The following is a 15,105-nucleotide window of genomic DNA, read 5'->3' as shown; positions in this document are numbered from 1 at the left end:
CCTAACCCTTACCATAACCCTAGCCCTATATCTAGCCTTAGCCAAAGCCCTAACCCTAGCTCAGGCCCTAAACCAAGCCCTACATAACCCTAACCCTAACCCTAACCAAAACCTTAAAAATAACCATAGCTGTAGACCTAGGATTACCCTATCACTAACCATAACACTAAGCCTAGCACTAACCAGAAACCTAATCCTAACACTAGCCCAATCCTCAGCCATAGTGCTAGTCCTAATCCTACCAAATCCCTAACCCTAACCCTACCATAAATGTAACCCTAACCCTAGCCCTAGCACTTCCCCTTCCCCTAACCCAACAGTAAACCTAACCCTTGTCCTAGTCCTGCCTCTACATTTAATCCTAACCCAAACTCTATCCCTAGACCTAACCCTAACCCTAGCTGTAGCCCTAACCTTAACCCTAACACTAACCTTAAACTTAACACTAACCATAACCCTATCCCTATAACTAACTCTACCCTAACACTAACCCTAGCACTAACAGTAACCCTAATCCTAACCTTAGCCCAAGCTGCAACCATAGCAATAGTCCTAACCCTAGCCCTATACCTAATCTTAACCCTAGCCCTAATGCTAACCCTAACCCTAATCCTGACCCTACCCCAAGCCTTAGTCTTAGCACTAGTCTTAACTATAACCCTACCCCTAAACCTAATCCTAAACCTAGCCATAACCAGAACCTTAACTCTAACCCTAACACTCACCCTAGCCCTAGCCCAACCCTTACAGTAACCCTAGCCCTAGCCCTAACCCGAACCCGAACCCTAACCCTAACACTAACTCTAAACCTAGTGCCAACCAAAGTCTAAACCTAATCCTAATTTTTGTCCTAGCTCTAGCCCTAACCCTAATCCTAACCCTGGCCCAAACTCTAACCATAGCCCTAACCCTAAACCTAACTCTAACCATTGACTTAGCACTAGCCCAAACATTAACCCTTAACCTAGCAGTAGCCCTAATCCTAACCCTAAGTCTAGCTCTATATCTAGCCCTAGCCCATTCCTTAACCCTAGCACTAGCCCTAACCCAAGCCCAACCCTAACCATAACCCTAACCCTAATTGAAAACTTAACACAACCATAGGCCTAGTCCTAGGCCTAACCCTAAACCCAACTCTAACACTAACACTAACCCTAGCAATAACCTTAACCCTAACCCTTGCCCTAGCCTTAGCCCTAAGCCTAAACCTTGCCCTAGCCCTAGCAGTAAACCAAGCCCTATATCTAACCCTATCCCTAACCCCAACCTATAACCAATCCATAAACCTAACACTAAACTTAAACCTAACCTTTACCATAGCCCTAACCCTAACCATAACCATAACACTAACCCTAGCACTAACACTAATCCTAATCCTAACCCTAGGTGAAGCTGTAGCCTTAGCTCTAGTTCTAAACCTAGCTGTACAGAAAACCATAGTCCTAGCCCAAGCCTTACCACTAACCCTAAGCAAAACACTAACCCTAAAACTAACACTAGCCCTAACCGTAACCCTAACAGTTACTCTAGACCTAGCCCTATACCAGAATATAACCCTATCCCTAGATTAACCCAAACCCTAACCATAGCCCTTGCCTGAGCCCTAGCCTGAGCCCTAGCCCTAGCCCTACCCCTAATCTAACCATTACCAAGGCCTACCCTAATCCTAATCCTAATCCTAACCTAGCCCCAACCATAGACCTAGCTTTAGTCTTAGCCCTAACCATATCCCTAAGCCTAAGCATAGACATACCCTAACCCTACCCCTTTTCCTTTCCCTAACCCTAATGCTAACCTAAACCCTCCTAACTCTTGCCTAGCCTTAACCCTACACATAATCCTAACACTAGCCCTAGCCCTAGCCCTAACCCTAACCAAAACCCTTGCCCTAACCTTAGTCTTACCCATAAACTTAACCCCAACCCTAGCCCAAAACTTAACCCTAACCCTAACGATAACCCTTGCTCTAACCCTATCCTTAACCTTAGCCCAAACCATAACCCTTGTCCTAGCCATAGCATTAATGCTAATCCTAAACCTATCCTAATCCCTAAACTTAAACCACCCAAGCACTAACCCTAACCAAAACCATTACCCTAACCCTTGCTCTACCCTAGCCCTAACCTGAATACTAACCCTAGCCATACACCTAAAACTAAACTTAACCCTATCACTAACCCTAACAGTAAACCTAACCATAAACTTAACACTAACCATATATCCAGCCCTACCCCTAACCCTAGTGCTAACCCTAACCAAAACCCTAACACTAACCCTAGCACTAACAGTAACTGTAATCCTAACCCTAGCCAAACTGTAGCCTTATGTTGGCCCTAACCCTAGCAGTACACAAAACTATAGCCCTAGTCTAAGCCCTAACATTTACCCTAACCCTAACACTAACACCCTAATCCTAACCCTAGCTGACGCTGTAGCCTTAGCACTAATCCTAATCCTAGTCCTAGCCCTAACCCTAACCCTAACAATAAACCTTAAACTAGCCTTATCCCAAATCCTAATCCTAATCCAAACCTATACTTATCCCTAAACCTATCCCTAGTCCTAACTCTAATTGTAACCCTAACCTAACCCTACCCTAACCCTTGCCCTAGCATTGCCTCTAAACCTAACCCTATCCATAGCCCTAGCCTTAACCCTAACTATAACCCTAACACTAAACCCCAGTACTGACTACAACCCTAATCCTAAACCTAGCACAAGATGGAGCCTTAGCGGTAGTCCCAACTCTAGTTCTATACCTAAACCTAACCCCAACCCTAGCATTAACCCTAACCCTAACAATAAACCTTACACTTGTCCTACCCCTAGCCCTAGTCCTAATCTTAACATTAGTAGTACCTCTAACCCTAAACCTAACCCTAACACTAACTGTAACTCTAACCCTAACCCTTGCCATAGCCCAAGCCCTACCCCTAAACCTATTTCTAACCCTAGCCCTGACCCTAAACCTAACCATAACCTTAACCCTTGCCCTAGGCTTAGCCCTATCTTAATACTAAACCTAGTCCTAGCCTTAACCCTAACCCTAACTTTAGCCCTATATATAGCATTAACTCTAGACCTAGCTTTACCCTAGCCCTAACAATAATCCTAACCCTAACCATACCCTAACCTTAAACCTAGCCCTAGCCTAGCCCTAAACCTAATCCTAACCTTAGCCCTACTCCAACCCTAGAACCCTAGCCCTAGACCTAACCCATGCCCTAAACCTAGCCTTAACCGTAATCCTAACCCTAGACCCAAAATTGAATCTAAGCTTAACCCTAACCCTAACCCTAACCCTTTCCCTAGCCCTAGACCTAACCATAATCCTAATCCTAACCCTAGGCCTAGACTTAAACCTAGCCATAACCCTATCCATAATCAAAACCATAACCCTTGCTCAAGCCCTAACCCTAAACTTAACCCTAACCCTAACCCTTACCCTACCACTAACCCTACCCTGATACTAACCAAGCTGAAACTGTAGCATTAGCTCTAGACCTAACACAAGCCCTTCCCCTAACACTAACACTAACTCTAGCCCTAATGCTAACTCTAACCCTAACCCTTGAGTAGCCTATCCCTAAGCATAATTCTACCCCTATCCTTACCCTTAACCCTAAACCCAACCCTAGCCTTAACCTAAACCTAGCCCTAACCCTAATCCTAACACTAACCCTAACCTTAACACTACCCTAACCCATGCCTTAGCCGTACCCATAACTCTAGCCCTATCCCTAATTGTAACCTTAATGCAAGCCCTAAACCTAACCCTAACCCTGACACTAACACTAACCCTAGCCCATCCCTAACCCTAACCCTAGCCCTAGGCTTAGCCCTAACAATGCACCTAGCTTTAGACCAAGCCCTAACCTTAACCATAAGCCTAATGCTGGCCCTAGCCTTAATCCTAGACCTTGTCCTATCCCTAAGCCTAATGCTAACACAAACCCTAAACCTAACCCTTGCCCCAGACTTAACCCTAAATATAATCCTAGCCATATCACTACACCTAACACTAATCCCAACCCTAACCCTAACCCTGAACCTCACCTAGACATAGCACTAATATAAATTTAGCCCTACTGCTAATCCTAACACTAACCATAACCCTTGCATTAACCCTAGCCTTAACCCTAACCCTAATCCTAACCCTTACACTTTTCCTAGCTCTAATGCTAATCCTAACACTTGCCATATCCTTAAACCTAAAGGTAACCCTATCCCTAACCCTAAGCCTAACCCCAATGGCAACCTGAACACTAACTATAGCCATAGCTGTAGCACTAGTCCTAGATCTAAACCTCACCAAAACTTTAACACTAACCCTAGCATTAACACTAACCCTAATCCTAACACTAGGTGAAGCTCTAGACTTAGCTCTGGTCCTAACCTTAGCTGTACACGTAACCATATCCCTAGCCCAAGTCCAAACGCTAACCTAACCCTAAAACTAACCCTAACTTGAATTCTACACCCAGTAGAAGTCACAGTCTTAGCACTAGTCTTAGCCTTAACCCTAGGCATAACCCTAACCCTAACCCTAGCTCTACCCCTAACTTTAACCCTAACCCTTACCTAGCCTGATACCTAAGTTTAATCCTAATACTATCTTTATACCTTAACCATAAACATAACCCAAGCCCTAACCCTAACCCTAAACCTTGCCCTAGCCCAAACCCTAATCCTAACCCTAGCTCTAACTCTAAACATAGACCTAACCATAACCCTTGCCGCAGCCCTAGATCTAACCTAACCCTAACCCCACCCCTAGCACTTACCCTAACCCTAAACCTAGCCCTATATCTAGCCCTAGCCCTAGCACTAACACTAACCCTAATCCTAAACCTAGGTGAAGCTGTAGCCATAGCACTGTCCTAACCCTGCTGTACACCTAACCGTAGATCAAGCCCAACATTAACACTAACCCTGACCCTAACACTAACCCTACCCAAATTCTAACCATAGTCAATGTCATAGTCTTAGCACTAGTCTTAACCCTAGCCCTAGCCATAACCCTAATCCTAACCATAACCCTCGCCCTAGCACTAATCTTTTTTAAAAACTGTTATCTAGAAATGGTGACTTGATCAGCCCTCACCCTGACTGTTGATGAGCAACTTGATATGTTATCCTTCTTAGTATTTTTTTGTTTGTTCTACTTAATACTTTTGGTTGACGGCCGCCGCCCCCGCCGGGAGGGACGCGCCAGGCGCGGGGCCGGGGCTGCAGCGGAGGCGGCCGCCCCGCACCCCGCACCCTGCGGGGGCGGCGGCGGAGCGAGCCCGGCCCCGCCGCGGGCCCCGCGCCCCCGCTCCTGCGCCCCCGGCCCCGCCGCGGGCCCCGCGCCCCGCGCCGCCCATGCACCACCTCCTGGAGCAGTCGGCGGACATGGCGACCGCGCTGCTGGCAGGCGAGAAGCTGCGGGAGCTGATCCTGCCGGGCGCGCAGGACGAGAAGGCGGGCGCGCTGGCCGCGCTGCTGCTGCCGCTGAAGCTCGAGCTGCCGTTCGACCGCGTGGTCACCATGGGCACCGTGCTCGTGCCCATCCTGCTGGTGACCCTGGTCTTCACCAAGAACTTCGCAGAGGAACCCATCTACTGCTACACCCCTCACAACTTCACCCGCGACCAGGCGCTGTACGCCCGCGGCTACTGCTGGACGGAGCTGCGGGACGCGCTGCCCGGCGTGGACGCCAGCCTGTGGCCCTCGCTGTTCGAGCACAAGTTCCTTCCCTACGCGCTGCTGGCCTTCGCCGCCATCATGTACGTGCTGGCGCTGGGCTGGGAGTTCCTGGCCGCCACCCGCCTCACCTCTGAGCTCAACTTCCTGCTACAGGAGATCGACAACTGCTACCACCGGGCGGCCGAGGGCCGGGCGCCCAAGATCGAGAAGCAGATCCAGTCCAAGGGGCCCGGCATCACGGAGCGGGAGCGGCGCGAGATCATCGAGAACGCCGAAAAGGAGAAGAGCCCGGAGCAGAACCTGTTCGAGAAGTACCTGGAGCGCCGGGGCCGCAGCAACTTCCTGGCCAAGCTGTACCTGGCGCGCCACGTGCTCATCCTGCTGCTCAGCGTGGTGCCCATCTCCTACCTGTGCACCTACTACGCCACGCAGAAGCAGAACGAGTTCACCTGCGCGCTGGGCGCCGCGCCCGCCGTGCGCGTGAGCTGCAAGCTGCCGTCCGTGCAGCTGCAGCGCATCATCGCGGGCGTGGACATCGTGCTGCTGTGCTTCATGAACCTGGTCATCCTCGTCAACCTGGAGCACCTGTTCATCTTCCGCAAGAGCAACTTCATCTTCGACAAGCTGCACAAGGTGGGCATCAAGACGCGCCGGCAGTGGCGCCGCTCGCAGTTCTGCCACATCAACATCCTGGCCATGTTCTGCAACGAGAACCGCGACCACATCAAGTCGCTCAACCGCCTGGACTTCATCACCAACGAGAGCGACCTCATGTACGACAACGTGGTGCGGCAGCTGCTGGCCGCGCTGGCACAGTCCAACCACGACGCCACGCCCACGGTGCGCGACTCCAGCGTGCAGACGGCCGACCCCGGCGCCGACCCCGGCGCCGACCCCGCGGGCTCCGCCGAGCCGCCCGTGGTGAAGCGGCCGCGACGCAAGATGAAGTGGATCCCGTCCGGCAACCCGCTGCCGCAGCCCTTCAAGGAGCCGCTGGCCGTGGCGCGCGTGGACAGTGGCAAGGCCGACAAGCCCAAGCCCGTGCGCAGGAAGACCACCGACACGCTCATCGCCCCGCTGCTGGACGCGGGCGCGCGCGCCGCGCACCACTACAAGGGCGGCGGCGGCGGCAGCAGCGGCGGGGACTCGGGCCCCGCGCCCGCGCCCGCGCCCGACAAGAAGCACGCGCGCCACTTCTCCCTGGACGTGCACCCCTACATCCTGGGCACTAAGAAGGCCAAGCCCGAGCCCACGCCGGCTGCCCTGCCCACCTCCCGGAGTCAGGAGGGGGGCTTCCTGTCCCAGGCCGAGGAGCGGGGGCTGGGCCTGGGCGCAGCGCCCGCCAAAGATGCTCCGCTCCCGGAGAAGGAACTCCCGTTCCCCGCAGAGCCCGGCAGGGCAGGGCTGCCCCCCGGGGGCCCGTTCCACGTCTGCTCGCCCCCGGCTGCCCCTGCCGCGGCCTCTCTGTCGTCACCAGCTGGCCTGGGCAAGGCCGACCCCCTCGCCATCCTGAGCCGAAATGCCACTCACCCCCTGCTCCACATCAACACGCTGTACGAGGCCCGGGAGGAGGAGGAAGGGGGCCCCCGCGTGGTCCCCGACATGAGCAACCTCATCGCCATCCCCCCCACCCAGCAGCTGCTCATCGCCACCTTTGACGAGCCCAGAACGGTTGTGAACACTGTGGAATTCCGAGGGCTCAGGGCCACTCTGCATGAGCGCGGCCGCGGCCCTGCGTGGTCTCAGCGCCGCGCGCCTCCCACTCCCCCCAGTCTCCCTCCACCCGCCGCGGGGCTCTGTGCCTGCCCACCCGCTCAGCGGGGAGCCTGGCCCCTCATGGCATCGCTGTGGTGCCGAGGCGGGGGGGGGGGGTGGGCAGCGGCCATCCATCCCGGTGCGGGCCGAGGCCGCCGCCCTCTGCGTCAGGTGCTTGGGCACTGGTGCTGGGCTGTGAGATGAGAAGAGTTTATTTTTTTAGCCAACTTTGTCATGAGCCTGGGCCGTGGCGGGACGGCGAGGGGCCCCCACCTCGCCCCCGGGGACCGCTGTCCTCCCGCACTCCCACGTGCACTTCCTCCTTGTCGCCTGACACACACTTTATTTTACTACGTACTAATGAGCATCTTGGTCATCAGGAGACTAGGGTGGGTTCTAGACAGATTGGGGTGCGTGTGAGTGGGTGGAAGGCAGGCAGAGCATGCGAGCGTGGGCAAGGGAGCGAGCCAGCGTGCGTGCACATGTGTGTGCGTGGGTGAGTTGTGCAGGTGAGAGTGCGTGAGTGAGCCTGCGTGTGGGAGCGTGAGCAGGCCAGAGTGAGGTTCAGATGTGTGCGCGAGCGCGCCTGAGCCTGGAGTGTGCACATGGAGGTGAGAGCGTGAGCATGTGCACACGTGACAAGTGTGTGACCAGGCGTGTGCATGTGAGCAGCTGTGGCACAGCAGGCGCAGGGGCCCGTGTGCAAACGAGGGAAACAGTCCATCGCAATAACCACGCCCCCACCTGGGCCCCCTGCCACCCAGCCAAGGCCCCGCCTCTTCCTGTGGGGGCCCTGGTCGGGCCATCTGGTCCCGCCCCTATTACCTCAGCCACATGGCAACATGAGGCAGTATTAACAAGGTAGCACTGAGCGTATCAATAAATACTATTCTGATAAAAAAAATACTTTTGGTTGAATACTGTAATCAATACACAATTCTTCTTAAGTGCTGAAACTTAACTGAAAAGTGATCACTGTTAAATATAAGAGTGGGAATAAGAGAGGGAAGAGATGTGCAATTCAGGACATGCTAAACCTGACTTACCTCAAACGGTAGAGTAAGAATCATGCCAGAGGATCCCAATATAATCCCATCAAGGTGGCATGTACCAATGCCATCTCACTAGTCCAAGTGATCAATTTCAGTTCACAATTGATCATAATGAAAGGACTAAGAGTCAAAGGGAGCACATAAACAAGTCTAGTACCTGCTAATACTAACCGATAGAATAAATAAAGGGGAGAGTGATCCAACATTGGAAGCGAGATACTCAGCAGACTCATAGAATGGCGGATGTCCTAAACAGCACTCTGGCCTCAGAATCAGCCCTTAAGGCATGCAGATCCGGCTGAAAAGCCCATGAGAGTATTTCAGGCATGGAAAGCCAAGACACTCTGGGGGGAAAAAAAAAGACCTAAATGAAAGATCTCCATGAGTGAGATCCCAGTGGAAAGAACAGGTCATCAAAGAAGGAGGTACCTTTCTCTGAAGGGAGGAGAGAACTTCCACTTTGAACATGGCCTTGTCTAAAAATGATCAGAGTCAGTGAACTCAGGGGGCTTCCATAGCCTTGGCAGCTCATGACAAGAGCCTAGGGTGATTACTGATGCCATAAACAAGAGTGTCAATTTGTTAAGTCAACAACAGGAGTCACTGTGCACTTACTCCTCATGTAGGATCTTTGTCCTTAGTGTGCTGTACATTGAGATTTAATGCTATAACTAGTACTCAAACAGTATTTTTCACTTTATGTTTCTGTGTGGGAGCAAACTGTTGAAATCTTTACTTAATGTATGCTAAACTGATCTTCTGTATATAAAGAGAAGTGAAAATGAATCTTGATGTGGATGGAAGGGGGAGGGAGTGGGAAAGGGGAGGGTTGTGGGTGGGAGGGAAGTTATGGGGCGGGGAAGCCATTGTAATCTATAAGCTGTACTTTGGAAATTTATATTTATTAAATAAAAGTTTTTTTAAACTTTTTTTAATGAATATAAATTTCCAAAGTACAACCTTTGGATTATAGCGATTTTTTCCCCAATAACCTCCCTCTCACCTGCAACCATCCCATCTCCCACTCCCTCTCCCATCCCATTCTTCATCAAGATTCATTTTCCATTATCTTTATATACAGAAAATCAATTTAGTATATGCTAAGTAAAGATTTCAACAGTTTGCACGCACACAGATACACAAAGTAAAAAGTACTGTTTCAGTACTTGTTTTGCCGTTAATTCACATAGTCAACACATTAAGGATAGAGATCCTACATGGGGAGTAAGTGCACAGAATTCCCATTATTGATTTAACAATTGAGGCTCATATTTATGACGTCAGTGATCACCCAAGGATCTTGTCATGAGCTGCCAAGTCTATGGAAGCCTCTTGAGTTCACAAACTCCGACTCAATTTAGACAAGGCTACAATCAAAGTGGAAGCACTCTCCTCCCTTCAGTGAAAGGTACCACCTCTTTGATGGCTCATTCTTTCCACTGGGATGTCACTCACAGAGATCTTTCATTTAGGTCTTTGTTTGTTTGTTTTTGCCACAGTGTCTTGGCTTTCCATGCCTGAAATACTTTCATGGGCTTTTTAGCCAGTGGCGAATGCCTTAAGGGCTCATTCTGAGGCCAGAGTGCTGTTTAGGACATCTGCCATTCTAAGAGTCCGCTGTGTATCCCATGTCCCATGTTGGATCCTTCTCTCATTTTTAATTCCATCAGTTAGTATTTGCAGACACTAGTCTTGTTTATGTGATTGTTTTGACACTTAATCCTATCTTTATGATTAATTATAAACTTAGACTGATAACTTTTACTAGTGAGATGGCGTTGGTACAATGCACCTTAATGGGATTGATTTGGAATCCCTTGGCATGTTTCTTGCTCTACCTTTAGGGGTAAGCCCGAGTGAGCATGTGCCGAACTGTATATCTTCTCCCTGTATTATTCCCACTCTTATATTTAACAGGCATCACTTTTCAGTTAAATTTAACACCTAAGAATAATTGCGTATTAGTTACAGTGTTCAACCAATGGTATTAAGTAGAACAAAAAATACTAAAAGGAATAAAATAATAAGTTGTTCCTCAAAGGTCAGGACAAGGGCTGATCAAGTCATTCTTTCTCATAGTGTCCATTTCACTTCAACAGGTTTCCTTTTAGGTGAACAGTTAGTTGTCACCGATCAGAACATATGGTATTTGTCCCTCTGGCACTGCCATATTTCACTCAGCATGATGTTTTCCAGATTCCTCCATTTTGTTTCAAATGACTGGATTTCATTTTTTTTTACTGCTATATAGTATTCTATAGAGTATCCCATAATTTCTTTATCCAGTCTTCTGTTGCTGGGCATTTAGGTTGATTCCAGGTCTTAGCTATTGTGAACTGAGCTGAAATAAACATTGAGATGGAGACAGCTTTTTTGTTTGCCAATTTAATTAGCAGCTAGTGCTAATTAACTTAAAAGAATTACTGATGGGTAATGATAACCACATTCATTAACCTATCCATATGTATTTTTAAAACTACAGAATAACATTTTGGTTTTCCTCTTCCTTTTTTGTTGGTGTTCATAAAGTAATGGTTACTTTATTGTGGTTGTTGTGAATGAGATATTTATTAATGCTTTTCAGCTGCATGCATATGTTGACTATAGGCTTGTTCATTTTTATATTCATTAAATAAAGGTTAAAAAAAAGAATAGTTTCCAAAACAGAAATTCCTCTACCCACTTCACAAATAATAGCTTTCATTACTACTTATTTCTAAGGTTTGGACTGGTCTGAATTCCTTTGTACTCACATGGTCCTTATGAACATTTCTACTTTAATGATTTCCATTGGATTCATTATTTCCCATACTAGACTGAACTATCAGTCTGACTTCAGAGACATAAATTGTTTAACTGTGTGCCTACTGTGCTGCCCACATAACAGGCACTCAATAAATATTTTATCTGAACACTGATAGGTAAAACTTATTCTCTTAAGTAGGTATTTCTAAAGGCTTCATCTGTTTTCTAGAGAAAGAACCATGTCACTCACCTTTGTCCAGTATACATTCACGGGCATATTAATTATACTCAAATATATATATATATATACACACACTCATTTTACATGTACTGTTTTGATGCTTTCTATACTAACCTGTTTTATTTTCTTAAGTTTGTCTGCTGTTCACAATCTTCTTCAACCTTTAACTTGAAAGATTGCTTTAAGATGTAGCGCCAGCCAGCGCCGCGGCTCACTAGGCTAATCCTCCGCCTTGCGGCACAGGCACACCAGGTTCTAGTCCCGGTCGGGGCACCAGATTCTGTCCCGGTTGCCCCTCTTCCAGGCCAGCTCTCTGTTGTGGCCCAGGAGTGCAGTGGAGGATGGCCCAAGTACTTGGGCCCTGCACCCCATGGGAGACCGGGATAAGTACCTGGCTCCTGCCATCGGATCAGCACGGTGCACTGGCCGCGGCTGCAAAAGGAAGACCTTTCTCTCTGTCTCTCTCTCACTGTCCACTCTGCCTGTCAAAAAAAAAAAAAAAAAAAAAGATGTAGCTTCAGGGCCTGTGCCATGACGCAGTAGGTTAATCCTCTGCCTGCCATGTCGGCATCCCATATGGGTGCCAGTTCTAGTCCCAGCTGATCCACTTCCAACCCAACTCTTTTCTATAGCCTGGGAAAGCAGTAAAAGATGGCCCAAGTCCTCGGGACCCTGCACCCATATGGAAGATCAGGAAGAAGCACCTGGCTCCTGGCTTCAGATCTGCACAGCTCCAGCCATTGCAGCCATTTGGGGAGTGAACCAACAGAAGAAAGACCTTTCTCTCTGTCTCTCCCTCTCACTATTTGTAATTTTACCTCTCAAATAAAATAAATAAAATCTTTTTTAAAAAGATGTAGCTCCAAGTTTTATAGGATCTTTTTCCTAAACCCCTTCCTCAGGAATAGTTCATTTTCCTCTCAACATTGTCAGCCATCTGCTGCTGTCACAAGAAAATTATCTGTGTGGGAATCTTCCTGCCTAAAATACATACAGATCAATAATTTTAGAATTAAAGATAGAGTTCAGCTTTACAGGGATGATTAACTTAGGATTCCATTAGATCTGGTCCAATGAGATGCTCCTGGCATAGTGCCCGGAATATAGTATTTGATGATGCTCATTCTTGCTCCATCTTTGGGTCTTTCCTCCTTGGCCTTTCTTTCTGTTTTGGAAGTCAGATGTTCTCTTGTCCAGTTTTCCAGGGACTTTGAAAGTTTTAATTTTAAACACATTTGTTTATTTATTTATTTGAATGGCAGAGCAAAGAGAGAAGGGGATAGAGAAAGATTGTCTATCCATTGTTTAACTCTCCAAATGCCCACAACAGCCAGGGCTGGCCATGTTGAAACCAGAGGCCAAGAACTCTATCCAGGTCTCTCATGTAGGTCATAGGGGCTCAAGTACTTGAGCCATTGTCTGCTGCCCCGAAGGGTGAAAATTAGCAGAAAGCTGGATCAGAAGTAAAGGCAAGACTCAATCTCAGGTATTTCAATATGGGATGCAGACATCCCAAGCAGTGATTTAACCATGGTGCCACAATGCCTTCCCCTTCTTTTAATTTTCAATGTTACTGTAACACTACTGTCTTATCCTTCACTGTGACCACTTTCATGTTAATCCACTCCTGGTATTATTTGGAGCAAAGCCCTAAATTTGTGAGCATGAATATATGTGAAGAGCAGAGAGCATCCTAGGTTTCCTTTTAGTTTTTCCATGCCTTGTGGAGAGAAATACCTAGAATATGTTGTTACTCTGTACCCATCTCTGTTTCAGATTTGAAATAAAGGAGCAGGCATTTAGTTCTTGGCTTTAAGATGCCCACATTCCATATCAGAGTTCTGATTTGATTCCCCGCTCTGGCTCCTGACTCCAGCTTCCTGCTAATGGGGCCCCTGGGAAGGAGTTATGATGGCTCAAGTAGTTGGGTTCCTGCCACCCAAAAGGGAGCTCCAGATGGAGTTCCTGACTTCTGGCTTCAGCATGTACCAGCACTGGCTATTGCTGGCATTTGGAGAGTGAACCAGCAGATGGAAAATCTCTCTGGGTCTCCCTCATGGATGGCAGGCACCCAATTGGATTAAAGTCTCAGCTTGGCCTGGCTGGTCAACCCCAATCTGGCCATTGTGGGAATATAGAGAGTGAGCTAGTGAGTGATGGGAGCTCTTGCTTTCGCTCTCCTCCTCCCCATATCTCTTTCCTTTCTTTGCCTCTCAAGGCTTTAAAATGCTTAAGAAACCAAATTTGGGATGAAACTATAGCTTCTAAATTGGAGCCTGCACATATAGGCACATTAAAACTTCTTTAGACTGTTTGTAAAAGTTCATAAGCAATATTTTCATATTGTTACAATCATTTATTTTTATATGAGAATATATGATTAGGAAAACTGCCTTATTTTTCTTAGTTAAGAGTAAAATTTATTTAAAAGTTGGCCCTAAAGAATAGTAGAATATAGATTGTAAGCTTTTCTACAGGAAGGCCTCCTCTAATTCTTTTTGTTTTCCATGATACTTAGCTTCCATTGACTTGACTTGATGAAATAACTACAGTCTCCTTGAATTACTGACATGCTGTGGACCAAAAAGTGTGTGCTGTGCTTAGAATAGAGAAGAGATAGGGATTTATCCTCAGAGACCTGGACTTCATTTGGTTTTCACTCCCATCCAAATTCCCTAATAACTATAGAAAACAAAAAGTACAGGAGACATAAAACTTGTTATATGTGCCTTTTCTATTACTTGAGAGGGGGCGTTATTTCTGTGTAAAGTATGATAAGTAGTAGCTGTGGTTGGAAAAGAGAGAAAAGAAAGACTGATATTTACAGATTTCTTCACTACTTTGAAACTACTCACATGGCAGGCAAGTTCTGTACAAAAACCCATCCAAGAAGGAGATGGTAAAAATCTGGTGTTGTATGTCATTCTGAAGCCAGTGGGCAGTCTGGATTGGCTATAAGCTGAGTTTACCCTAGAAGTGTCAATTCTTGGCATATCATCAATCTGACGTGTTTTGTTCAGCTGTTAATTGGTTGAGAAGATTTTTTCTATCAGTTTGTCCTGTAACTCCTGTTTCAGGAGTTAAAGCTTTTGCACTTATTGCCAGTCAAATTGATGTGTTCTCATTGCCAAAACTTTTGTGTGTGCTTGAGCTTTTTCATTAATGTGTATGTCATGAGTTTAATCAGAGTGGCAAATACTTCTATTTATGATAAAATCTTATTAGGTGGAACTCCATGGGATATACTCAATGTTATATTGAATTGAAATTTGATTTAATTAAAATTGTTCCCCCACACTACCCTCACTCCTCAGAGATACAGATTGTATCCAACCCCTGCACTCAATTTGCAAATGAAATATGATGCTCTGATACCTTTGGGTGAGTGTGGCAAGTTAAGTGGGTTTTTTGTAATAAGATAAAATAAAGTCAGTTACTAGTTCAAAGTAAGATGAGAGTGAACAAAAATATATTTATGTTTTTCTTCTCCCTGACCACTGAGCCAATGTCATTCAGTCACATGCTCAAAACCTGGGGCAAAAATTTGAACGTCTTCAATTACTTAGCCATTTATTACATTTCAAAACAGCTTGGTGCCAACGAGCTCAAGGCCTATAAAATAAC

At 47.3% G+C, this 15,105-nt stretch overlaps 1 pseudogene; it reads left to right on the top strand.

The window, feature by feature from the left end:
* The first annotated feature begins 5,188 nt into the window (after positions 1–5,188).
* On the top strand, positions 5,189–7,647 carry LOC138849508 (pannexin-2 pseudogene; annotated as a pseudogene).
* Positions 7,648–15,105: the final 7,458 nt, after the last annotated feature.

Source organism: Oryctolagus cuniculus, chromosome 4 (genome assembly GCF_051225735.1).
Source record: "Oryctolagus cuniculus isolate XC-2025 breed Fujian yellow rabbit chromosome 4, ASM5122573v1, whole genome shotgun sequence".
Classification (NCBI taxonomy): Eukaryota; Metazoa; Chordata; class Mammalia; order Lagomorpha; family Leporidae; genus Oryctolagus; species Oryctolagus cuniculus.
This window is presented reverse-complemented; position numbering and strand designations above follow the sequence as displayed.